The sequence below is a fragment of the Hemitrygon akajei genome, chromosome 1, assembly GCF_048418815.1.
Source record: "Hemitrygon akajei chromosome 1, sHemAka1.3, whole genome shotgun sequence".
In the NCBI taxonomy this organism is placed as follows: Eukaryota; Metazoa; Chordata; class Chondrichthyes; order Myliobatiformes; family Dasyatidae; genus Hemitrygon; species Hemitrygon akajei.
Window position 1 is genome coordinate 163,405,599 of NC_133124.1, and position 24,846 is coordinate 163,430,444.

At 44.6% G+C, this 24,846-nt stretch overlaps 1 long non-coding RNA gene across 2 annotated transcripts in view; it reads right to left on the bottom strand.

Annotated features, from left to right (window-relative positions):
• LOC140731944 (uncharacterized) overlaps positions 1-24,846 on the bottom strand; it is a 96,377-nt gene that overhangs the window by 54,633 nt on the left and 16,898 nt on the right. For both annotated transcript variants that reach the window (XR_012099948.1, XR_012099949.1), the window contains exon 3: positions 8,360-8,466. This is a non-coding gene — a long non-coding RNA (uncharacterized lncRNA). The remainder of the gene's footprint in view (positions 1-8,359; positions 8,467-24,846) is intronic.

The window sequence follows — 24,846 nt, forward strand, 5'->3', positions numbered from 1 at the left end:
AGGGGTTAAGAGTTACCTCAAAGATGTTGTGACACAGGAGCAGAATTAGGACATTCAGACGATCAAATCTACTCTGTTATTCCATCATGGTGGATTTACTATCCTTCTCAACTCCGTTCTTCTACCTTCTCCCATAACTTCTGATGCCCATACTAATCAACAACCTGAGGTTGTGCCCTCTGGTCCCAGACATCCGCACCATTGGTAACATCCTCTCCACATCCACTCTATCTAAGCCTTTCAATATTCGATAGGTTTCAATGGGATCTCCCCTCATTCTTCTAAACTCCAGCGAGTACAGGCCCAGAGCCATCAAATGCTCTTCATACGTTAACCCTTTCGTTCACAGAACCTCCTCTCGGCCCTCTCTGATGCCAGCACAATTTTTCTTAGGTAAGTGCCCGTAGTACCCTGTGCAGTCTGTCCAATGCCTTTTAAAGGCTCACCATTGCTGTATTCTTGTCCTCTGAAAACGAATGCTAATGCTATATTTGCCTTCCTTACCACTTACTCAAATTCCAAGCTAACCTTTAGGGTAGGGTGTCCCAACCTGGGGTCCACAGACACCTCGGTTAATTGTAGGGGTGGGGATCCCCTGCTTTTGAGAATCCTGCACAAGGACTCCCAAGTCTCTTTGCACCTCTTTCCCCATTTAGAAAACAGTCCATACTTCTACCAAAGTGCATGTCCATACGCTTCCCAAGATTGTATTCTGTCTGCCACTTCATTGAGGAAAGAGAAGCAGAATAAAGGGTGTAAAGGTAGTAAGGTAGAAGGGCTAAAGTGTGTGTACTTCAATGCAAGAAGCATCAGGAACAAAGGTGATGAACTGAGAGCTTGGATACATACATGGAATTATGATGTAGCGGCCATTACGGAGACTTGGCTGGCACCAGGGCAGGAATGGATTCTCAATATTCCTGGATTTCAGTGCTTTAAAAGGGATAGAGAGGGGGGGAAAGGGGAGGAAGGGTGATATTACTGGTCAGGGATACTATTACAGCTGCAGAAAGGGTGGGTAATGTAGCAGGATCCTTTTTTGAGTCAGTATGGGTGGAAGTCAGGAACAGGAAGGGAGCAGTTACTCTACTGGGTGTATTCTGTAGGCCCCCTGGTGGCAGCAGAGATACCGAGGAGCAGATTGGGAGGCAGAATTTGGAAAGGTGCAAAAATAACAGGGTTGTTATCGTGGGTGACTTTAACTTCCCTAGTATTGATTGGCACTTGATTAGTTTCAAGGGTTTAGATGGGGCAGAATTTGTTAAGTGTGGCCAGGATGGATTCCTGTCTCAGTATGTTGACAGGCCGACTAGGGGGAATGCCATACTAGATCTAGTATGAGGTAACGAACCAGGTCAGGTCACAGATCTCTCAGTGGGTGAGCATCTGGGGGAAAGTGATCATCGCTCCCTGGCCTTTAGCATTATCATGGAAAAGGATAGAATCAGAGAGGACAGGAAAATTTTTAATTGGGGAATGGCAAATTATGAGGCTATAAGGCTAGAAATTGCGGGTGTGAATTGGGATGATGTTTTTGCAGGGAAACGTACTATGGACATGTGGATGATGTTTAAGGATCTCTTGCAGGTTGTTAGGGATAAATTTGTCCTGGTGAGGAAGCTAGAGAATGGTAGGGTGAAGGAACCATGGGTGACAAGTGAAGTGGAAACTCTAGTCAGATAGAAGAAGGCAGCATACATGAGGTTTAGGAAGCAAGGATCCGATGGGTCTATTGAGGAATATAGGGTAGCAAGAAAGAAGCTTAAGAAGGGGCTGAGAAGAGCAAGAAGGGGGCATGAGAAGGCCTTCACGAGTAGGGTAAAGGAAAACCCCAAGGCATTCTTCAATTATGTGAAGAACAAAAGGAGGACAGAAGTGAAGGTAGGACCGATTAGAGACAAAAGTGGGATGATGTGCCTGGAGGCTGTGGAAGTGAGTGAGGTCCTCAATGAATACCTCTCTTCGGTATTCACCACTGAGAGGGAACTTGATGACGGTGAGGACAATATGAGTGAGGTTGATGTTCTGGAGCATGTTCATATTAAGGGAGAGGAGGTGCTGGAATTGTTAAAATACATTAGGATGGATAAGTCCCCGGGGACTGACGGAATATTCCCCAGGCTGCTCCACGAGGCGAGGGAAGAGATTGCTGAGCCTCTGGCTAGGATCTTTATGTCCCCATTGTCTACAGGAATGGTACTGGAGGATTGGAAGGAGGCGAATGTTGTCCCCTTGTTCAAAAAAGGTAGTAGGGATACTCCGGGTAATTATAGACCAGTGAGCCTTACGTCTGTGGGTGGAAAGCTGTTGGAAAAGATTCTTAGAGATAGGATCTATGGGCATTTAGAGAATCATGGTCTGATCAGGGACAGTCAGCATGGCTTTGTGAAGGTCAGGTCATGCCTAACAAGCCTGATAGAGTTCTTTGAGGAGGTGACCAGGCATATAGATGAGGGTAGTGCAGTGGATGTGATCTACATGGATTTTAGTAAGGCATTTGACAAGGTTCCACACGGTAGGCTTATTCAGGAAGTCAGAAGGCATGGGATCCAGGGAAGTTTGGCCGGGTGGATTCAGAATTGGCTTGCCTGCAGAAGGCAGAGGGTCGTGGTGGAGGGATTACTTTCAGATTGGAGGGTTGTGACTAGTGGTGTCCCACAAGGATCTGTTCTGGGACCTCTACTTTTTGTGATTTTTATTAATGACCTGGATGTGGGGGTACAAGTTGACAAGGGTGGGTTGACAAGTTTGCAGACGACACAAAGGTTGGTGGTGTTGTAGATAGTGTAGAGGATTGTCGAAGATTGCAGAGTGACATTGATAGGATGCAGAAGTGGGCTGAGAAGTGGCAGATGGAGTTCAAACTGGAGAAGTGTGAGGTGGTACACTTTGGAAGGACAAACTCCAAGGCAGAGTACAAAGTCAATGGCAGGATACTTGGTACTGTGGAGGAGCAGAGGGATCTGGGGGTACATGTCCACAGATCCCTGAAAGTTGCCTCACAGGTAGATAGGGTAGTTAAGAAAGCTTATGGGTTGTTAGCTTTCATATGTAGAGGGATAGAGTTTAAGAGACACGATGTAATGATGCAGCTCTATAAAACTCTAGTTAGGCCACACTTGGAGTACTGTGTAAAGTTCTGGTCACCTCAGTATAGGAAGGATGTGGAAGCATTGGAAAGGATACAGAGGAGATTTACCAGGATGCTGCCTGGTTTAGAGAGTATGGATTATGATCAGAGATTAAGGGAGCTAGGGCTTTACTCTTTGGAGAGAAGGAGGATGAGGGGAGACATGATAGAGGTGTACAAGATATTAAGAGGAATAGACAGTGGACAGCCAGTGCCTCTTCCCCAGGGCACCACTGCTCAGTACAAGAGGACATGGCTTTAAGGTAAGGGGAGGGAAGTTCAAGGGGGATATTAGAGGAAGGTTTTTCACTCAGTATTTTCAGGAGTATTTGTGATTGCAGAATGTCCTGCCAATGTTGCAACAACTACAATTCTTTGTCACATTTGTGACGAGTATACACTAAGATCTCAAGGACGGAAATTGACTCCTCTTATTAAGAAAGCCTTTACTGTTCTTTTGGTGGAAAATTGGCGATTCAGACAAAGCCTGGGCTCCTCACGTTTGTTGCACAACATGCGCTGTCCATCGTAAAGCTTGGCTCGGAGGTGCTCGGAAGTCAATTCTGTGCTGTCCTGATGATATGGCGGGAGCAGAAGGATCATGTGACAGACTGCTACGTCCGTCTGACCAGCGTGTCTGGTGACTTGGCTAAAAACAAGAACCAGCTTCCTTAAAGTCCAGTTCCCGGAAATCTCTGTGGAGGTTAAAGTGACACATAAGAATCAGTGGTCATGGTGGAGATTGGGTTGGAGATGGCGCACCTGGTGATGAGGGGGGTCCCAGTGGTGTCCGAGCGAAAAGGGGGCACCACTGGGATGGGGAGAGTGTGTTTGTTGGTGACAGCAGCACTGGACGGGGGAAGGATCATCCATTTGGTGGGGGGAGCACATCTGAGCTGGAGGGAGTGACCGGTTTTAAGGGAGCTGGAAGGAAGTACCTCAGGGCCAATGAGGGAGCATCGGGGGAGGGAGCACCTCTGAGCCAAAGAGGGAGTGGCTGTGGGCTGGGTACAGCAACAGGTAGGCAGCAGGGCCACGAATGGTGGAGACCTCATTTAGATCCCTCCAGACCATTACTTCACATAAGACATTGGGTGGGAGTGATACACGGTGGGGACAAGGTGTGGCCAAGAGGATTGACATGGCAAGGCAGATGTTGTCTATGGGGGACTTTGAAAAGATGTCACGTTGTAGCTTGTCTGGAAGGTGAGAACACGTGGGATCGAGGGTGAGATAAGGAAATGGACACAATATTGGCCTTGGTGGTTAAGAGTTGCAATGGGAATGTGACCAACGGTGTACCGAAGGGGTTGTGCAGTGTCCCTCTTCAAATAAGTTTACCCGATCAACAAAGTTGGTGAGGTGGTGCACAGTGAAGAGGGTTATCTCAGAATACACGGAATTCCAGATGACCTGGGGAACAGGGCCAAGGAATGGCAGCTGGAGTTAAACTCGAAAACTTTGCATCTAGTGATCATTATGCCATTAGCTTGGACTGACACCTTGCCCTATTGTCCAGTTTATTATTTATTGTAATGCCTGCACTGTTTTTGTGCACTTTACGCAGTCATGTGTACGTCTGTAGTCTAGTGTAGCTTTCTCTGTGGTTTTTTTTATTACGTAGTTCAGTCTAGTTTTTTGTACTGTGTCATGTAAACCATGGTCCTGAAAAACATTGTCTCATTTTTACTATGTACTGTACCAGCAGTTATGGTCGAAATGACAATAAAAGTTGACTTGACTTGACTTGAATTTCAAGGCAATGCAAGAGAACACTTAAGAAAGAAACAAGGAAGGCTAAAAGAAAGCATGAGGCTGCTCCAACAGACCAAGACGCAGGAGAATCCTAAGGGCTTCTACAGACACAGTATGTTAAGAGCAAAAGGATTGCAAAGGACAAAATTGGTCCACTGAAAGATCACAATGGTAATCTAGGCTTGAAGCCAAAAGAAACGGGGAGATCTGAAATTGATTTTACACATCTGTATCAACTTGGGAGATGGACACAGAGTTGAAAGAAGTGAGGCTAAGCAGCAGTGAGGTCCTGGACCCTATACAGATTACAGAGGAGGTGCTCACTCCTCACAAGGTATTCCCTCGGATCCTGTGGAATGCAAGTGCTGAAACTGCAGGGGTCCCAGTTAAATCATCCTTAATGACAGGTGAGGTACCAGATGAGTGAAGAATAGCTGATGCTGTTCTGCTGCTTACGAAAGGCTGTAAGAATGAACCAGGAAATTATAGGCCGCTGAGTCTGACATCAGTAGTGGGAAAGTTATCGGACGGTATTCTTAGGGACCAGGTATATGAGTATTTAATAGACGGGATTGATTAGGGATAGTCAGGATGGCTTTGTGTGTGGTAGGTCGTGTCTAACCAATCTTACAGAGTTTTTCGAGGAAGTTACCAGGAAAGTTGATGAAGGCAAGGGAGTGGATGTTATCTACGTGGACTTCAGCAAGGCCTTTGACAAAGTCCCGCATGGGACATTGGTCAAGACGGTTCCATTACTTGACATTGAAGATGAGATAGTAAATTGGATTATTGAAGAAGCCAGAGATTGGTAACAGATAGTTTCCTCTGTGACTAGTGGACTGCTGTAGGGATCGGTGATGTGTCTGTTGTTGATTGTCATCTGTATCAACATTCTGGATGATAATGTGGTAAACTGGATCAGCAAATTTGCAGATGACACCAAGATTTGTGTTGTAGTGGACAGTGAGGAAGACGATCATAGCCTGCAGTGGGATCCGTACCAGCTGGAAAAATGGGATGAAAAATGGCAGATGGAATTTCATGCAGACAAGTACGAGGTGTTGAATTTCGGTAGGACCAACCAGGGTAGGTCTTACATTGAATGGTCGGGCACTGAGGAGTGTGGTGGAACAAAGGGGCCTGGGAATGCACAACCATAATTCATTGAAAGTGTGTGTTGCAGGCAGATTGGGTCCTAAAGTATATGGCATATTGGCCTTCATCGATCATAATAGTGAGCACAGGAGATGGGTTGCTATGTTCAAGTTGTATGATGTTGGTGAGACCTAATTTGGAGAACTGTGTGCAGTTTTGGTCACCTACCTACAGGAAAGATGCAAATAAGATTGAAAGTTTACAGAGAAAATTTACAGGATGTTGCCAGGACTGGAGACATGAGTTACAAGAAAAGATTGAGTCGGTTATAACTTTATTCCTTGGAACATAAAGACTGAGGGGAGATTTGTCAGATGTATACAACATTATGAGGGGTATAGATAGGGTAAATGTAAGCAGGCTTTTTCCACTGAGATTGGGTGACACGACAACTGGAGATCATGGGTTAAGGGTGAAAAGTAAAATGTTGAAGGGGAACATGAGGGGAAATCACTTCACCGAGGGAGGTGAGAGTGTGGAACAAGCTGCTGGCAAAAGTGGTGGATGCGATTTTGATTTCAATGTTTACAGGCCTGTTTCTGTGCTTTAGCTTTCTATGACTCCATGATGCTAAGTGTGAGGTGTTGATTTTGGGAAGATATCCCTGGGCAGGGTGCAAACAAAAATGTCAGGGAAATGGAGTTTGTAGATCAGACAGACTTATACATAACACACAACAAAATAAACATTGACATTTGTACAAGTTCAGAATCAGATCAGGTTCATTATCACTGAGATACACATGACATTTTTTTCTGTTGAAGCACCAACGCAGTGGAATACATAAAAAAGTAGAATAAGAATTGTGTAAAAAGTAGATAGTGCAAAAAGGGAGATGATAGTGAGCTGGTGTTCATGGGTTCACGGACCATTCGGACATCTGATGAACACTAGGAAGTTGTTCTAAAACTGTTCTTTAATTTGTAGAGAAATAAACCACAGTAACAGGCTCTTCCAACCCGATGAACCTGCTCTGCTAAATCACACCCGTCTGACCAATTAACCCATTCATCTGGGTGTCTTTGGAAGGTGGGAGGAAACCAGAAACCTGAGCACCCGTCGGATCCCGTGCGGTGACGGGGAGAACATACATCTCCTTACAGACGGCGCTGGGAATCGAACCGGTGACCCTGGCTCTGTAATAGTGACCTGCTACCCGTTATGCTACTGTTCAGTCCATGATGAGTGTCCGTCCTCAGGCTCTGCTACCTCCTCCCTCACAGCAGCAATGAGGAGAGGGCGTGGTGAGCAAGGTGACTTAGACCATCAGATAGAGGAACAAATTAGGCCATTCGGTTCTTCAAATCTGCTCCATCGTTTGATCATGACTGATCCATTTCCCTCTCGACTCCATTCGCTTGCCTTCCTCCCGTAATCTTTTACGCCCTGACTTATCAAGAACCAATGAACCTCTGCCTTAAGTACACCCAGTGACCTGGCCTCCACAGCCCCCTGTGGCAATAAATTCCACAGATTCACCACCTTCTGGCTGAAGAAATTCCTCCCGATCTCTGTTATAAATGGACAACCCTGAGGTTGTGCCCTCTGGTCCTAGGCTCCCTCACTATAGGAAACATCCTCTCCACACCCACTCCATCTTGGCCTTTCAACATTCAATAGGATTCAGTGAGATCCTCCCCCACCTTCTATTTCCCTAAATTCCAGCAAGTACAGGCTCAGAGCCAAACTTTCCTCATTTGAGAAGCCTTACATTGCTGGGATCAATTTCCTGAACCCCCTTTGAACCCTCCCAACATCAGCACATCCTTTCTTAGATAAGGGGAACAAAAGTGCTCACAATAATCCGAATGAGGCCTCACCAGAGCCTTATAAAGCCTCAGCATTACATCCCTGCTTTAATAGTCTAGTCATCTCGAAATGAATGCTAAAATTGCATTTGCCTTCCTCCCCACCGATTCCATCTGCAAGTTAATCTTGGGAATCCTGCACAAGGACTAGCATGTCCTTTTGCACCTCATTTTTTCCCATTTTCTCTCCATTTGGAAAATTGTCATTTCTTTGCCTATTCTCAGAATCAGTCCAAGTCTTTTTGCACCCTCTCTCCTGCCACAATTCTACCTGTCCCTCCACATATCTTTGTATCATCCACAAACTTGGCCACAAAGCCAGCAATTCTGTCAGCCAAATCACTGATATACAATGTACAGAGAAGTAGTCCCAAAACTGACCCCTGAGGAACGGCAGCCAATCAGAAAAGGACCACTTAATTCCCACTCTTTGTGTCCTTCCAATAGCCAAAGCTCTATCCATGCTCGTATTTATCCTGAAATGCCATGCACTCTTGCTAAGCTCGCTTACCTTCATACTTCAACTTTTCCTTCCTTGTGGCTGTTGTAGTTGCCCTCTGTTGGTTTTTTCAAACGTTTCCCAGTCCCACTTGGTGGTAAGTTTCACCTCACTAGGACCTTAAAGGAGACACATTTGCAAATTGATAGTCGATAGTGATTGGGTAATCAGGTAATGAACAGCAGCTAATAGAAAGAAGTTGAGGTCAAGCAGGCTGGAGACTTTGGAGTTGGGAGCTGAGAGGCTCTGGCGTGAAGAGGCTGAGTAAGTGACCCAGGTGTGGGGAGGGGGAGCAGTGAGAAGTCGCAGGTAAGACCTTCCTTAAGATGTTTTATTTTGCTGTTGACTTTTGACATTGTTTCAGTGCAGACAGGAAGGTAGTGTTGGATTAGAGTAACATTGTTCTTTTTCTTCCAGTTTGCTTATAATGTTTATATAATCACCTGTATGAGTAATTGTTCATTGAATTTTCAGTAACAGTAGTACAGGTGATTCTGTACTTTTCCAGAAGCTCCTTTGCAGTGTGTGTCATACAATTGAACCCGACCAGTTGATAGGTTATTCTGTATCACTCGAAACTCTCCAGTCTGAGCTACTTCTGGTAAAAATGATAATCTCTTTGTTCATTGTCTTTCTTTGCCTCTACCTTCCTTACAGTAGACCAAGCTGAGAACCATTATTTTGTTTTGTTATCAACACAGAATAAACAGAGGAGAGGGTCCAGAGAAAGTTCATGAGAATGAGAAAAAAAAGTGTTAATATATCAGGAGCATTTGATGATTCTGGGCCTGTTCTCACTGGAGCTTAAAAGAAAGGAGTTTTGAAAAGTATCAAAGGTTGAGATAGAGTGGACATACAGAGAACGTTTTCTACAGTGGAGTCTTCGATCAGAGGGCACAGCCTCAGAATACAAGGATGTCCTTTTAGAAAAGAGATGATGAGGAATTTATGTAGGCAGAAGTTGGTGAATCTGTAGAAATTTATGGCCAAGTCATTGGGTAAACTTTAGCTGAATTTAACATCTTTGATTAGGAAATTACCAAAGATTACGGGGGCAGGCAGGCGAATGCAGTAGAGAGAGAAAATAAATCTGCCATCTTGGAATAGCAGAGCAGAGAGGCCTAATTCAGCTCCTCTGTTTGTGTGTTGATATATTTATTCATTTATATCTGCTGCTTTATCTATTTATGTACTGACTGAGATACAGAGCAAAATAGGCTCTTCGAGGAGTTCGGCCCAGCAAGAATCCTAGCCCAATCACGGGACAGTTTACAATGACCAATCAACCTACCAACCGGTTCCCTTTTGGACTCTGGGTGGAGACCAGAGCACCCGGAGGAAACCCACAGGGTCACAAGGACAACGTACAAGCTCCTTCCTGATAGCGGTGGGAATTGATCTTGGGTCACCTGTACTGTAAAGCGTTGTGCTAACCACCACACTATGGTGCTGTCCTCATGTCTTATGGTCTTGTCTCACCGTCTCCCCGATGACGATATCTGCAGTTGGTGCACCCAGTAGCTACTTGGGACAGTAGTTTGACAGGGGCTGGAGAACTGGAATGGGTGCTGAATGTTCCACCGTTTCAATGTTTGAGAATTGATAGAAGGAGATTAAAGGTGATTGGATCCATTGAGTGTGTATGGGTAAAACTCATCACAATAAAGATGCAATCATTCTGATTGTATCAGGGCTTTTGTCATGGTTGATTTCAGTTACTCCAATATACATTGCTCCTTCGTGGAAGAGATTGCTCCGTAGTGCAAGAGATCAGACAGGACAGAATTTGGTAGATTCATCCAGGAGTGTCTCTTAAAACATAGGTGAGGTGAGGTGGACCTGCTGTTGAGTAATAAGCCTGGCCAGACTGACACATTCCCATGGGAGAATTGTCAGGCGAACACTAACCACAAGTTTTAAGATATCTAACAATAAGGGCAAGTACAAATCGTGCCAGAGTACTAGATTAGAGCACGGCAAATTACAAGACTACTCAGCAGGAACCAGGGATAATTAACTGGGAACAGTAGTTTTTAGACAAGTTCACATCTGACCTGTGGAGGGTGTTAAAAAACCAACTTCACAGAGTACAGGACAGGTATGCTCCATGTCAGGACAGGGATGGCAAGGTCAGGGAATCTTGGATGTTGAGAGAAGTGGTGAATTGAGTCAAAAAGAAAAGGAAGTGTAGGTAAGGTTTAGGAAGCCAGATTCCATAATTCTCCTGTTTTTCTCTCCCTCCTTTTTTAAAAAGTGGGGTTACATTAGCCACCCTCCAACCCTCAGGAACTAATCCAGAATCTAAGGAGTTTTGAAAAATTATCACTAATGTATCCACTATTTCTTGGGCTACTTCCTTAAGCACTCTGGGATGCAGACCATCTGGTCCTGGGGATTTATCTGCCTTTAATCCCTTCAATTTACCTAACACCACTTCCCTACCAACATGTATTTCCCTCAGTTCCTCCATCTCACTAGACCCTCGGTCCCTTACTATTTCCGGAAGATTATTTATGTCCTCCTTAGTGAAGAAAGAACCAAAGTAGTTACCGTAGATTCCGGACTACAGAGCGCACCTGATTAAAAGCCGCTGGCTCTAATTTTAGAAATAAAATCAATTTTTTAATTGTAAAGGCCGCACCGGATTTTCGGCCGCAGGTGTCCCACGGTGTAATATGAGATATTTACACAGAAAGATATTACACGTGAGGATTTTTTTAACTTTTAATTAAATCCATATGGTAACAAAAACAAATACATATTGCAAATGCTTTTTTTCGAACCGTGCCCGTAACACGGCTACTTTTAAATATACGTTGCGTATACTTCTTTACTGAACAACATTCCAATATTTCCTAACGACTGGTAAAAAATATATATACTGCAGCCTACCAGGAAAAGTTATTGATCGCCTTTAACTTAAAAGCAGCGTTTTTGCTCCGCCGCTCCGCCGCTCGACCCCCTCCTTTCCGTTTATTCACAAACGGCGTTTTCCCACAAGACACCGCGAAACCGGGTGTGACGTCATAGCATCCCGCGATGTAGTACAGAAAACAAATATAGTTAAAACTCTTCTAACTTTAACTAGAAAATGAATTACTAAGCGAAAATATTATAAACTAAATAACTGCCATAAGGCAGCACAATGCTTCGAGTGTTGTCCATGTTGATGAGGGTGAGTACAAATGACTGATTTACAATAATTTAATTGTGAAAGTGCGCTTGATTTATCGTACAATTTCATTGCACCTCTGTGAACTACTCATCAATTTTAATGGTCTACTGTTATGAGGCAAAATGTTTACGAGGCGGCATGAAAAAAATAATGTATTAGCCGCTCCGTATTAAAGGCCGCAAAGTTCAAAGCTGTTCAAAATGTGGGAAAAAAGTAGCGGCTTAAAATCCGGAATCTACGGTATTCAATTGGTCTGCCATATCTTTGTTCCCTATGATCAATTCACCTGTTCCTGTTTGTAAGGGACCTACATTTGTCTTGACCAATCTTTTTCTTTTCACATATCTATAAAAGCTTTTACAGTTAGATTTATGTTCCCTGTCAGCTTTCGCTCATAATCTTTCTTCCCTTTCCTAATTAAGCCCTTGTGTCTCTGAATTTCTCCCAGTCCTCAGGTGTGCCACTTTTTTTTGCTAATTTATATGTTTCTTCTTTGGACTTGATACTATCCCTAATTTCCCTTGTCAGCCACGGGTGCACTACCTTCCCTGGTTTATTCTTTTGCAATCTTTAAATGCTTGCCATTGCATATCCACCGTCAACCCTTTAAGTATCATTTGCCAGTCTATCTTAGCTAATTCACATCTCATACCTTCAAAGTTTCCCTTCTTTAAGTTCAGGACCTTTGTTTCTGAATTAACTATGTCACTCTCCATCTTAATGAAGAATTCCACCATATTATGGTCACTCTTACCCAAGGTGCCTTGCACGACAAGATTGCGAACTAACCCTTCCTCATTGCTCAATACCCAATCTAGAATGGCCTGCTCTCTAGTTGATTCCTCGACACGTTGTTTCATCCCACATACATTCCAAGAAATCCTCTTCCTCAGCACCCTTACCAATTTGGTTCACCCAATCTATGTGTAGATTGAAGTCACCTATTATAACTACTGTTCCTTTATTGCACGCATTTCTAATTTCCTGTTTAATGCCATCCCCAACCTCACTACTACTGTTAGGTGGCCTGTACACAACTCCCACCAGCGTTTTCTGCCCCTTAGTGTTATGCAGCTCTACCCATATCGATTCCACATCCTCCAGGCTAATGTCCTTCCTTTCTATTGTGCTAATCTCCTCTCTAACCACCAATGCTACCCCACCTCCTTTTCTTTTCTGTCTATCCCTCCTGGATATTGAATATCCCTGGATGTTGAGCTCCCATCCTTGATCACCCTGGAGCCATGTCTCTGTGATCCCAACTATATCATATTCATTAATAACTATCTGCACATTCAATTCATCCACCTTGTTACGAATGCTCCTCGCATTGACACACAAAGCCTTCAGGCTCGTTTTTACAACACTCTTAGCCCTTATACAATTATGTTGAAAAGTGGCCCTTTTTGCCTTTTGCCCTAGATTTGCCTGCCTGCCACTTTTACTTTTCACCTTACTACTTTTTGCTTCTACCCTCATTTTACACCCCACTGTCTCTCTGTACTTGTTCCCATCCCCCTGCCATATTAGTTTAAATCCTCCTGAACAGCAGTAGCAAACGCTCCTCCTAGGAAATTGGTTCCAGTCCAGCCCAGGTGCAGACCGTCCTGTTTATACCGGTCCCACCTCCCCGAGAACTGGTTCCAATCCTCAGAAATTTGAATCCCTCCCTTTTGCACCATTTTTCAAGCCACGTATTCATCTGAAATATCCTCCTATTTCTACTCTGACTAGCACGTGCCGCTGGTAGTAATCCAGAGATTATTACCTTGGTAGTCCTACTTTTTAGTTTATCTCCAAACTCCCTAAATTCACCTTGTAGGACCTCATCCCACGATCACTGGCTGTTCACCCACCCATTCCAGAATGTCCTGCAGCCGCTCAGAGACATGCTTGACCATTGCACCAGGGAGGCAACATACCATCCCAGAGTCTCGTATGTGGCCGCAGAAACGCCTATCTATTCCCCTTACAATCGAATCCCCTATCACTATAGCTCTCCCACTCCTTTTCCTTCCCTCCTGTGCCACAGAGCCACCCATGGTGCCATGAACTCGGCTGCTGCTGCCTTCTGCTGATGAGACATCTGCCCCAACAGTATCCAAAACAGTATCTCTGTTTAGGAGACAGAGATAACGGGGGATTTGGAATGTGTACTGTCCAATGAAGGGAGAGTTTTTTCTTGTTCTGTGCCTGAGAACGAGGTGTCTGGGTCTTTTGTTTGACGAGAGATGAAGAGAGAAGACGCCAGAAAGGAAAGGTCGTAGACAGCAGGACGGAGTTGGAGTGGAGCCAGGAGTCAACGGAGCCCGGGGAAATCGATGGAGGACCAGCGGGAGGAAACTGTGAGCTCCAACGTGCACATTAGACTGTTTCATTAAAATGGGCCCTTTTCTTTTTGTTTTACTTTACTAACCCTTTAGTCAAATGAAGAATTAAAAAGCAAAATTGATTAACTGCACATGGTGTACTCTCTGTTATTTCGTGGTACTGATTTGTAACGGGGGAACAGATCACACAGATCCACACAAACAAGAGGTTTTACACCTCAGGTTTCACACATCTGGTGGAGCTGGAGACTGTCTTCCCTAGACTAACACCGCCAGCCCAACCTGAGGGTTACACATGATAAATATCGAGAAAAATAAATACACTGATGGTTCGTCAGTGATTGAGAGGAGATTCAAATGTTCCTTTTCTGGAACTGAGGGTATTGACCAGGTTACGTATCACTGCAACTTGAAGGTCGCTATCTGGGAGCAGTAAAGGTGTATATATGGAACTAACAAACTTCAGTCCTGCCCGTCTGCTGAAGAGTACTCATTGGCTATGTGGTGACTGGACCTACCCCCGTCTGTCGGGCATCTTCCCTGAGAACGAGGGGTAGTGGAAAGAGCATTGGCCCTGGAAGGGCTGCTGTTGCCTTGCCTACTCAATACTCCGCATGCGATACTTGCAATATTTAAACTTGTTTAAGTTCCTTGCCATACACATCAACGATGATCTCACGTGGTCTGTACATATCGGCCGTGTGGTGAAAAATGCACAACTGCGCCTCTTTCACCTCAGACGGTTGAAGAAGTTCGGTATGGGCCCCCAAATCCTAAGAACATGCAACAGGGACACAATTGAGAGCATCCTGACTGGCTGCATCACTGCCTGGTATGGGAACTGTACCTCCCTCAATCGCAGGACTCTGCAGAGAGTGGTGCGGGCAGCCCAGTACATCTGTAAATGTGAACTTCCCACTGTTTCAGTGACAGGTGTGTAATAAGGGCCCAAAGGATCATTGCAGACCCAAGTCACCACAACTACAAACTGTTCCAGCTGCTACCATCTGGGAAGTGGTACCACAGCATAAAAGCCAGGACCAACAGGCTCCGGGAAAGCTTCTTCCACCAGGCCATCAGACTGATTAATTCACACTGACACCATTGTATTTCCATCCTGTTGTACAGACTATTTATTACAAATGACTATAAATGCACATTGCACATTTAGACAGAAATGTAACGTAAAGATTTTTACTCCTCACGTATGTGAAGGATGTAAGAAATAAAGTCAATTCAATTCACCACCTCACCACCCTCTGGTCTGGTGGCACCAGAAATCCAAAACTGAGGCCGAGTGATTCTGGACGATTGCCTTGCCGGGATATGGGACCGTGAGGCTGTCACGGGAACTGATTAATATGGCATCGGATTTGTAGAAAATAATGAATGAAACTACACTTGCCTTTGATCAAACCCAATAAGCATTAACCAAGTTGTCTCAGAACCAATGGCTGCTCGTACAGTAGCATTACAGAGCAGAGTGGCTTGGGATTCTGATCTTTCAGAGAAAGGGGTCGCCTGTGTTGCTGTACTTACAAACCTGACCAATCAGAAAATAGAACTAACTTGGCAAACCACATCGGAGAAGCTACCAAAGAGCTTAGGAAAGAGGGGGATCAATATCACAACTATTACACTCCGGGAGGTGGATGGTAAACTTTCAGGACACTGAGAAGATGGGGGGCAACCATTCTGTGTTCTAGTATAACTAGCGGAATTATAGAAATGGCTGGTATTCTTTTACAATTATAGTGTGAAATAACAGGATGAAGGAGAGGATGTTAAAGGAATGGGCAATCATTGAGGTAGATGGATGAAAAGGAAATTTTGGATAGGGTTTGAAACTGCATCTTTGGTTTAAGTACAAATATTTACATATTTCAATTATAGTATTTGGTGAAATGCAGTGTTGACTTGAAATGACAAAAGGGAGGCGATGTGGAAATGTACTTAAACACAAAGTACACTGCAGATGCTGTGGTCAAATCAACACGTACAACACGCTGGAGGAATTTAGCAGGTCGGGCAGCATCCATGGAAATCCGTGTTGTACGTGCAAATGTACTTCACTTGTTGCAACAAAATGGAACCTATATTATACCAGAGTGCTTTGTAACACTGTGCATATGGATCCTGAGTCCCAAAGATGAGGAAGTTTTCTACAGGGAGGAGGAAGGAACAATGGCTGAGAAAGGAAATCAAAGACAGAATAAAAGCTGAAAGGATGACATTTAATACAGCAAAAATTAGTGGGAAATTAGATGATTGGGAAGCTTTTAAAACCAACTGAAGGCAGCAAAGAAATGGGGGTGTGGGGAAGATGAAATATGAAGGTAAGCTGCCCGATAATATGCAAATTATACCAAATGTTTTTCCCCCCGGTATACATTGAATAATGGAGGCTGGTAACCAGAACACTAGAACAGATATTGGAGTGGTTGTGGGGAGAGATGTTAAGCCGAAATACAAAGACAGGAATTGAAAGGTTGAGTATCTTGGGACTAATACCGAGTTTCATCTATTTCACTGTAAGGAACATCATATCATAGAAAAGGCAGATGAACAGAGAGCATGGATCAACACGTGGAATTATGTCATTGTAGACATTAGCTGTTGGTATAAGGGGGGCAGGACTGGCAGCTCAGTGCTCCAGTGTTTTGTTGTTTACAGAGGGACTAAAGTGGGAGGGGTAGCATTATTAGTGAGGGAAAATGTCATGGCAGTGCTCAGACAGGACAGACTGGGGGACTTGTCTACTGATGCTGTATGTGTGGATCTGCGGAACAAGAAAGGGATGCCTAGGATAATGGGATCATGGAGCAAATTTGTAGAGAGACAACTGCAAGAAAAATAAGGTTGTGACAGCAGGTGATTATTAACTTTCCAAAGATTGGCTGGGACTCTTATACTGTAGAAAGGCTGGATAGGATGGAGATTGGATGTTAGAGTCTGAGAGATAGAACAGAGTTTAGATGTGCCTGTCTGAACACAAGATAAAGATAGCAGCTTTAGGGAACCTTCATTTTTACAAGAGATATTGAGGCCCTGGTTAAGAAAGATAGGAGGTTGATTACAGGCAGGAACTAATGAGGTAGTTATGGAGTACAAGAAATGCAGGAGAACATCAGGAGGGCTAAAAGAAGGCATGAGGTTGCTCGAGCAGACAAGGTGAAGGAGAATCCTAAGGGATTTTACAGATACGTTAAGAGCAAAAGGATTGCAAGGGACAAACACAGTATGTTGACAGGCCGACTAGGGGGAATGCCATACTATATATAGTATTAGGTAACGGACCAGGTCAGGTCACAGATCTCTCAGTGGGTGAGCATCTGGGGGACAGTGATCACCGCTCCCAGGTCTTTAGCATTATCATGGAAAAGGATAGAATCAGAGAGGTCAGGAAAATGTTTAATTGGGGAAGGGCAAATTATGAGGCTATAAGGCTGGAATTTGTGGGTGTGAATTGGGATGATGTTTTTGTAGGAAAATGTACTATGGACATGTGGTCAATGTTTAAGGATCTCTTGCAGGATGTTAGGGATAAATTTGTCCCAGTGAGGAAGATAAAGAATGGTAGGGTGAAGAACCATGGGTGACAAGGGAGGTGGACAATCTAGTCAGGTGGAAGAAGGCAGCATACATGAGGTTTAGGAAACAAGGATCTGATGGGTCTATTGAGGAATATATGGTAGCAAGAAAGGAGCTTAAGAAGGGGCTGATTAGAGCAAGAAGGGGGCATGAGAAGGCCTTGACGAGTAGGGTAAAGGAAAACCCCAAAGCATTCTTCAATTATGTGAAAAACAAAAGGATGACAGGAGTGAAGGTAGGACCGATTACAGATAAAGGTGGGAAGATGTGCCTGCAGTCTGTGGAAGTGAGCGAGGTCCTCTGTGAATACTTCTCTTCGGTATTCACCAATGAGAGGGAACTTGATGACGGTGAGGACAATATGAGTGAGGCTGATGTTCTGGAGCATGTTCATATTATTAAGGGAGAGGAGGTGTTGGAGTTGTCAAAATACATTAGGAAGGATAGGTCCCCGGGGCCTGACGGAATATTCCTCAGGCTGCTCCATGAGGCGAGGGAAGAGATTGCTGAGCCTCTGGCTAGGATCTTTATGTCCTCGTTGTCCATGGGAATGGTACGGGAGGATTGGAGTGAGGCGAATGTTGTCCCCGTGTTCAAAGAAGGTAGTAGGGATAGTCCAGGTAATTATAGACCAGTGAGCCTTATGTCTGTGGTGGGAAAGCTATTGGAAAAGATTCTTAGAGGTAGGATCTATGGGCATTTAGAGAATCATGGTCTGATCAGGGACAGTCAGCATGGCTTTGTGAAGGGCAGATCATGTCTAACAAGCCTGATAGAGTTCTTTAAGGATGTGACCAGGCATATAGATCAGGGTAGTGCAGTGGATGTGATCTACATAGATTTTAGTAAGGCATTTGACAAGGTTCCACATGGTAGGCTTATTCAGAAAGTCAGAAGGCATGGGATCCAGGGAAGTTTGGCCAGGTGGATTCAGAATTGGCTTGCCTGCAGAAGGCGGAGGGTCGTGGTGGAGGGAGTACTTTCAGATTGGAGGGTTGTGACTAGTGGTGTCCCACAGGAATCTGTTCTGGGACCTCTACTTTTCAGGATTTTTATTAACGATCTGGATGTGGGGGTGGAAGGGTTGGTTGGCAAGTTTGCAGACGACACAAATGTTGATGGTGTTGTAGATAGCGTAGAGGATTGTCGAAGATTGCAGAGTGACATTGATAGGATGCAGAAGTGGGCTGAGAAGTGGCAGATAAAGTTTGACCCGGAGAAGTGTGAGGTGGTACATTTTGGAAGGACAAACTCCAAGACAGTGTACAAAGTAAATGGCAGAATACTTGGTAGTGTGGAGGAGCAGAGGGATCCGGGGGTACATGTCCACAGATCCCTGAAAGTTGCCTCAAAGGTAGATAGGGTAGTTAAGAAAGCTTATGGGATGTTAGCTTTCAGAAGTTGAAGGATAGAATTTAAAAGTCACGATGTAATGATGTAGCTCTATAAAACTCTGGTTAGGCCACACTTGATGTACTGTGTCCAGTTCCGATCACTTCACTACAGGAAATATGTGTAAACTATAGAAAGTGTGCAGAGGAGATTTACAAGGATGTTGCCTGGATTGGGGAGCATGCCTTATGAGAATAGCTTTAGTAAACCTGGCCTTTTCTCCTTGGAGCGATGGAGGATGAGAGGTGACCTGCTAGAGGTGTATAAGATGATGAGAGGCATTGATCATGTGGATCGTCAGAGGCTTTTTCCCAGGGCTGAAATGACTATCATGAGAAGCCACAGTTTTAGGGTGTTTGGAAGTAGGTACAGAGGAGATGTCAGGGGTAAGATTTTTACTCAGACAGTGGTGAGTGCGTGGAATGGGCTGCTGGCAATGGTGGTGGAGTCAGATACGATAGGGTCTTTTAAGAGACTCCTGGATAGGTACATGGAGCTTCGGAAAATAGAGAGCTATGGTAACCCTGGTTAATTTCTAAGGTAAGTGCATGTTTGTTACAGCATTGTGGGCCTAAAGCCTGTATTGCGCTGTCATTTTTCTATGTTCAATATATCCTCTACAAATTGATGTGTGTCTGTCTAAGAGCACCTGAACTGCCTGTATTGTATCTGCCTCCACCAACTCCCTTGGCAGCACACTCTGGGCAGCCACTGCTCTCTACAATTTCCAATATCGTTATCCTTCAATATACCAATTTATGTGGAAAGTGTGCCCTCTAGTGTTAGACTGGGGGAAGGACGCTGGCTGTCTGCTCTCTCTGCCTCTCATAATCTCATCACTGGGATGAGATGTCTGCAGGGATGGACGGAGGTAAGGTGTGGGACACCACTACGAGTGCAATGTACAGACGGTAATTCCAGGTGAGGCTTCCAATTCCCTACCTGGAGGTTGAAGAGAGCTTCTGGAGGATGTAGGAGCAGAATGAGGCCATTTGGCCCATTGACTCTACTGCTCCATTCAGTCAGGAGTTATACTTCTCAATTCCATCCTCCCACCTTCTCCTCGAGAGGAAAGAGTGGATATCGGACTGCTGGAATATGATACTGGATGTCTCCAGTTGTTGTCGTGATGGGAGATTTTGTTTTCCCAAATATCGATTGGCATCTCCCTAGAGTGAGGGGTTTAGATGAGGTGGAGTTTGTTAGGTGTGTTCAGGAAGGTTTCTTGACACAATATGTAGATAAGCCTACAAGAGGACTTGATTTGATATTGGGAAATGAACCTGGTCAGGTGTCAGATCTCTCAGTGAGAGAGCATTTTCGAGATAGTGATCATAATTCGATCTCCTTTACAACAGCACTGGAGAGGGATAGGAACAGACAAATAAGAAAAGTGTTTCATTGGAGTAAGGGTAATTATGAGGCTATCAGGCAGGACACTGGAAGCTTCAATTAGGAACAGATGTTCTCAGGGAAAAGTACAGAAGAAATGCAGCAAATGTTCAGGGGATATGTTTGTGGAGTTCTGCGTAGCTACGTTCCAGTGAGACAAGGAAGCTTTGGTTGGGTACAGCAACCGTGGTGTACAAAGGCTGTATTAAATCTAGTCAAGAAGAAAAGCTTACAAAAGGTTCAAAGAGCTGGGTAATGTTAGCGATCTAGAAGATTATATGGCTAAAGAGTGGTTGTATTCTGCATGTAGGTCGGTGACCAGTGGTGTGCCTCGGGGATCTGTTCTGGGACCCTTAATCTTCATGATTTTTATAAATGACCTGGAAGAGGAAGTGGAGGGATGAGTTAGTAAGTTTGCTGATGGAGGTGTTGTGGATAGTGTAGAGGGCTGTCAGAGGTTACAGCGGGACATTGATAGGATGCAAAACTGGGCTGAGAAGTGGCAGATGGAATCCAACCCAGATAATTGTGAAGTGGTTCATTTTAGTAGATGGCAGAATATAGTATTGGTAGTGTGGAGGATCGGAGGGATCTTGGGGTCCGAGTCCATAGGACACTCAAAGCAGCTGCGCAGGTTGACGCTGTGGTTAAGAAGGCATACGGTGTATTCGCCTTCATCAATCGTGGAATTGAATTCAGGAGGTACGAGTAATGTTGCAGTTGGTCAGGACCCTGTTCAGACCCCAGTTGGAGGACTGTGCTCAGTTCTGGTCGTCTCACTGCAGGAAGGATGTGGAAACCACAGAAAGAGTGCAGAGGAGATTTACAAGGATGTTGCCTGGATTGGGGAGCTTGGCTTATGAGAATACGTTGAGTGAACTCGGTCTTTTCTCCTTGGAGCGATGGAGGATGAGAGGTGACCTGATAGAGGTGTATGAGATGATGAGAGGCATTGATCGTGTGGATAGTCAAAGGCTTTTTCCCAGGGCTGAAATAGCTGCCACATGCGGGCACAGGTTTAAGGTGTTTCAGAGTAGGTACAGAGGAGATGTCAGGGTAAGTTTTTTACCAGAGAGTGGTGAGTTCGTGGAATGGGCTGCTGGCAAAGGTGGTGGAGGCGGATACGATAGGGTCTTTTAAGAGACTTTTGGATAGGTACATGGAGCTTAGAAAACTAGAGGGCTATGGGTAACCCTAGTAATTACTAAGGTAGGGACATGTTCGACTCAACTTTGTGGGCCAAAGTGCCTGTATTGTGTTGTAGGTTTTCTATTCTTCTATCTAAAACATAGTATCAAATTAAAAGCTAATTTGTACAAATTCACAAAGATTAGTGGGAGACCGCAGAATTGGGAAAACTTTAAAAAGGTACAGAAACAACTAAACAAGAAAGAAGGAAAGGGAAGATAGAGTATGAAAGTAAATTAGCACAAAATATAAAAACAGATAGCAAAAGTTTTTATAAATTATAAAGTGGAAGAGGGTGGCTAAAGTCAAGGTAGGTCCCTTGGAAGTCAAGAAGGGGAAATTGATATTGGGTGATAAGGAAATGGCTGAGGTATTGAACGACTATTTTCTGTTGGTCTTCACAGTGGAGGACATGTCTAATATGCCAAAGAAAGATGTTATGGACGAAATGGGAGGTGAGGTCCTCGATAAAATCACTGTCACTAAAGAGATAGTGATGAGCAAACTAGAGAGCCTGAAGGTAGATAAGTCCCCTGGTCCTGATGGGATGCATCCCAGGGTGCTCCACGAGGCAAGGGAAGAGATTGCTCAGCCTCTGGCTAGGATCTTTATGTCCTCGTTGTCCACAGGAATGGTACTAGAGGATCGGAGGGAGGCGAATGTTGTCCCCTTGTTCAAAAAAGATAGTAGGGATACTCCGAGTAATTATAGACCAGTGAGCCTTACGTCTGTGGTGGAAAAGCTGTTGGAAAAGATTCTTAGAGATAGGATCTATGGGCATTCAGAGAATCATGGTCTGATCAGGGACAGTCAGCATGGCTTTGTGAAGGGCAGATCGTGTCTAACAAGCCTGATAGAGTTCTTTGAGGAGGTGACCAGGCATATAGATGAGGGTAGTGCAGTGGATGTGATCTACATGGATTTTAGTAAGGCATTTGACAAGGTTCCCCACGGTAGGCTTATTCAGGAAGTCAGAAGGCATGGGATCCAGGGAAGTTTGGCCGGGTGGATTCAGAATTGGCTTGCCTGCAGAAAGCAGAGGGTCGTGGTGGAGGGAGTACATTTGGATTGGAGGGTTGTGACTAGTGGTGTCTCAGAAGGATCTGTTTTGGGACCTCTATTTTTCATGATTTTTATTAACGATCCGGATATGGGGGTAGGAGGGTGGGTTGGCAAGTTTGCAGACGACACAAAGGTTGGTGGTGTTGTAGATAGTGTAGAGGATTGTCGAAAATTGCAGAGTGACATTGATAGGATGCAGAAGTGGGCTGAGAAGTGGCAGATGGAGTTCAAACCAGAGAAGTGTGAGATGGTACACTTTGGAAGGACAAACTCCAAGGCAGAGTACAAAGTAAATGGCAGGATACTTGGTACTGTGGAGGAGCAGAGGGATCTGGGGGTACATGTCCACAGATCCCTGAAAGTTGCCTCACAGGTAGATAGGGTAGTTAAGAAAGCTTATGGGGTGTTAGCTTTCATACGTAGAGGGATAGAGTTTAAGAGAAACGATGTAATGATGCAGCTCTATAAAATTCTAGTTAGGCCACACTTGGAGTACTGTGTCCAATTTTGGTCACCTCATTATAGGAAGGATGTGGAAGCATTGGAAAGGGTACAGAGGAGATTTACCACGATGCTGCCTGGTTTCGAGAGTATGGATAATGATCAGACAGTAAGGGAGCTAGGGCTTTACCCTTTGGAGAGAAGGAGGATGCGAGGAGACATGATAGAGGTGTACAAGATATTAAGAGGAATAGACAGACTGGACAGCCAGTGCCTCTTCCCCAGGGCACCACTGCTCAGTACAAGAGGACATGGCTTTAAGGTAAGGGGAGGGAGTTTCAAGGGGTATATTAGAGGAAGGTTTTTCACTCAGAGTGATTGGTGCATGGAATGCACTGCCTGAGTCAGTGGTAGAGGCAGATACACTAGTGAAGTTTAAGAGACTGCGAGACAGGTATATGGAGGAATTTAAGGTGGGGGGTTATATGGGAGGCAGGGTTTGAGGGTCGGCACAACATGTGGGCCGAAGGGCCTGTACTGTGCTGTACTATTCTATGTTTCTATGTTCTTTGCCCATTCTCCTAATTTGTTATTCTGCAGACTCCCAGCTTCCTCAACACTACTCGCCCCTCAACCTATCTTTGTATCGTCCTTAAACTTGGCCAGAAAACTATCAATTCTGCCACGCAAATCATTGGCCTATACTGTGAAAAGAAGTGGTCCCAACGCCGGCCCCTGTGGAACACCACGAGTCCCTGGCAGCCAACCAGACAATGATCCCCTTCAATCCCACTCTTCACCTCCTGCCAGTCAACCAATCTTCTGTCCATGTTAGTACCGTTCCTGTAATGAACTCCATCTGCCTCTCTCTGAACAACTTTCCATGCGATCTGTATCCATGACAACCTTCCTTTCTCTCCACAACACCACCAACTTGTGTTAGTCACAAACCTACCAATCATATCTCCAACATTCACAACTCAGGTTTTAACACTTTACACATGAGGTACCCTGTAGTAAACCACAGGCCAGTGTTCAAAGTAAACTTTAATATCAATGTGGACAATAGTTGTGGGTGCTGACCCGTGATAGACCGGGCCATATCCACTACTGTTTGTAGAATTTTCCATTCGAGGGCATTGGTGTTTTCATACCAGGCTGTGATGCAGCCGGTCAATATACTCTCCACCACACATCTATAGAAGTCTGTCACGCTGAATCTCTGCAAACTCATAAGGAAGTAGGGGTGCTGCCATGCTTTCTTCATAATTGCATTTATTTGTTAACTCAGGACAGGTCATTTGAAATAAAAACGCCTCAGAATTTAAAGTTGCTGACCCTCTCCACCTCTGACCTTCCGATGAGGACTGGCTCGACCCTCTGGTTTCCTTCCTACAAGGTCAATAACACCGGACAACAAAGAATTTGCTTCCTGAATACTTCTGGTGTACTTTATGGATTTTGGGCTGCTGATCAAACAAAATCACCATGAGATTTCCCTACCACTCACCATTTTTTAAAAATCACTTATATTTGCTATTTCAATTCATTATTCAAATCAATTAAAATGTTGCCCACAATGTAAAATGAAAAGTTCTCCATCGTGTCCAGGTATTCCTGGGCATGCTTAGGCAGGGTGGATGCTACAAGGCAGGACAGGTTTTCAAAAGGGAATAAAGCATCCCAGGAATGATGTGGAAGCATTGGAAAGGGTACAGACGAGATTTACCAGGATGCTGCCTGCTTTAGACAGTATGGATTATGATCAGAGATTAAGGGAGCTAGGGCTTTACTCTTTGGAGAGAAGGAGGATGAGTGGAGACATGATAGAGGTGTACAAGATATTAAGAGGAATAGACAGAGTGGACAGCCAGTGCCTCTTCCCCAGGGCACCACTGCTCAGTACAAGAGGACATGGCTTTAAGTTA